The sequence below is a fragment of the Benincasa hispida genome, unplaced genomic scaffold (genome assembly GCF_009727055.1).
Source record: "Benincasa hispida cultivar B227 unplaced genomic scaffold, ASM972705v1 Contig130, whole genome shotgun sequence".
In the NCBI taxonomy this organism is placed as follows: domain Eukaryota; kingdom Viridiplantae; phylum Streptophyta; class Magnoliopsida; order Cucurbitales; family Cucurbitaceae; genus Benincasa; species Benincasa hispida.
The window spans coordinates 81,549-84,118 of record NW_024063851.1 but is presented as its reverse complement, the minus strand read 5'-3'; the positions used below and the strand labels follow the sequence as shown (position 1 = coordinate 84,118).

General features: G+C 44.8%; 1 non-coding gene across 1 annotated transcript; it reads left to right on the top strand.

The window, feature by feature from the left end:
- The first annotated feature begins 2,158 nt into the window (after positions 1–2,158).
- Positions 2,159–2,231, top strand: TRNAK-UUU. The gene has a single exon. It is a non-coding gene; the product is annotated as a tRNA-Lys (tRNA).
- Positions 2,232–2,570: the final 339 nt, after the last annotated feature.

The following is a 2,570-nucleotide window of genomic DNA, read 5'->3' as shown; positions in this document are numbered from 1 at the left end:
AATAGATGAGACTGTTGGATTGAGCTTTCCTTTTTGGAAGCTCGCTCTGGTCTGGTAGTAGTGAGTGTAGCTTACTTTCCGTAGTGTGCTATTGATCTCAAGCTCTGGTAAGCCTTAGGGAACTAGAACTTCTCCAACTAGAAAAAGCTGTGTAGGCTTAGTTTGATTCTACAACTTAAAGGGTTTATCCTTATTTCGTATTTTGACAAAGCAGCCTCTTAACACCGACGCTCGTTATGGCCCCAACTGGAAGAATGTTGTAAGAGAAGTGAGCTCGTCTGTATCCACAACAAAAGGCACTCGAAGGAATTTCTCTTTGCTCTCATATTCCTGAACCGAACATCTGACCCATTTTAGGACCAGCTTCTGTTTCTCTTGCCCTTCTTATACTAATGATGTTCCCAGGGTTCGTCGATTAGCGTATTTTCACACTTTCGAGTGAGATATAATAGTTTATCCTTAGCAGGGAATACCTTTCTATACAAATAGAAGAATCCACCAGGAAGAAAAAGACTGGAAAAAAAGTGCTTTCTGCTATTCCACTGGTGTGACTTAGATACCCTTTCTTTGTGGTATCAGTCATGCTATTTGAATAGCCTTCAATCATCATAGCCTCTCCACCGGTTCCGAAGACTCCTTCGGCATCAATGTGCTCCAATGAAAGAGATAAGACCCTTTCCTGAACCAGAACCGGGCACAAAACGCCGAGGTAGAAAGTCGAAACGAGCTCTTTTCGCGTATACGCAATCTCGAAGCCCAATTAGCTCACGGACAGCCTCCTCAACCCTGGCGAGTACGAGAGCTTGGTAAGAGAGAATGTAGAATGAGAAATACATTCGATTACGGCAACATTCGCAACTACCAAAGTGCACTAAACTAGTAGAGATCTTCGACCTAACGATAATGGAACTTCAAGCCCATTTAAGAAATCCGCTTTGTACCTTATTGTTGACCGAACCGGATGCACGCCAGGCCCAAATTCTCTCTCAGTCACCCTTTGACGAAAGGAACATAAGATCCGAAGTTTACGACTTTATCGAAGTTCTACACGCTTTCATTTTCAAAAGCTTCTGTTAGATTCTTTCCTACGGTACTTTATTCAGGATGTGCAACAATACGGTCATCTCTCAGCCGTGTATAGAGAATTCCTTGATCATTTCCTTGGCGGATAACACAAATGAAATCGCTTCCCTGACCGCCCATCTTATGAGTCCATTCTTGTCGCAGTTGTTTGTTTGTTGTACTATTCTGTACCTCTCTCGATTGATAGAAAGACGTTCGGGAGCTGGGAGGGCCTATCGTGAGGGAACTTTCCTTTTCACGGTAGGCGAAGGTAAGGGGGAGCAGCGTATGTCCACGGTGATCAAGGCAGAGCGACTCCTTCTTTAAAAGAGGTTGGTTTTCCCGTTTTCGTTAAGAAAAAATAGGAGCTCTTGGTTTGGCCGATGTCGATTCGTATGGCAATGCGGACTCGACTCAGGATGAGGATTCCGCTTTTCATAATGCTGCTATGAGCCGAAAGAGCTGGTAAGCTATCTCGCTAAACGAAAGGAAAAAGCACGTACGGGTTGCCCTCGTTGCAAGGGGCGGGGGCCAGCCAAAGAAGGTCAGTCGGACTCGGTTAGGACCCTTGATCCGGTTCAGCTAGGTTCTTCCATGCGATAATGTATGCGTATCGGTATCCTCTTCAGGACCGGTTGCTTCTGATTTTGGTTTATACGTTTGGAGAAACCTGCTAAGCCCGCCTTTCTTACCCGGTGTGATTCAATCTTTCAGCTCAAACTTTCCTATCGTCCGACGGAAAAGGTAAGAGTACGACTACCTTTTCCTTTTCTTGCCCGAGCCAAGGGATCATTCTGTTTCTACCAAACGCGCACTATTAGTTTAGTTGCCGTAATCGAATGTATTTCTCATTTCGTGTTAGCTCCTCCAAGAGCTTCCTGGTCCGTAGTAGACGAAACCTTGGACTTCTATCGGACTTATAGCATTGCCTGGTGAGCTCCCGTTGAGGGTTGGCCTTACAGGAGATCGAGAGCCTTTCTTTCCCTGCCTGGTATGCTTTCCCGCTTATCGCGAACTAGCCAAAGAGAGAGGGAGAGGGGCCGCCCTCTTTTCTTTTCTGCATCAATCCTCATCCACCACCTATTTTACTTTTTTTGGGTGTATAGCTCAGTTGGTAGAGCATTGGGCTTTTAACCTAATGGTCGCAGGTTCAAGTCCTGCTATACCCAAACCTACCTTACACGAGACTCTTTTTAAAGGATGCGTAGTAGCGTTCAAAGATCACCTTTGGCCTTTAGATTCACTTCTCTATTTGGGCGAGATCTTTGCAGATGAATAGTTGTTAGAGAGGCATCCTTCTGGATGGATAGAAAAAAGAAAATGTTCATCCTCTTCGTCCTCAAGCTCGAACTCATATAGTTTACGGGAAACACGGTCGATCATGTAGTTAACCAGTATTTACAGCAATTTCACCTTTCGGATGTAAATAACCCTAATCCTCAATGGTATACTCCTCCTCCCTATCCTGTTAGAGTTTTGCAGGCTTTTGGCTTCTATATCGGTTTTTC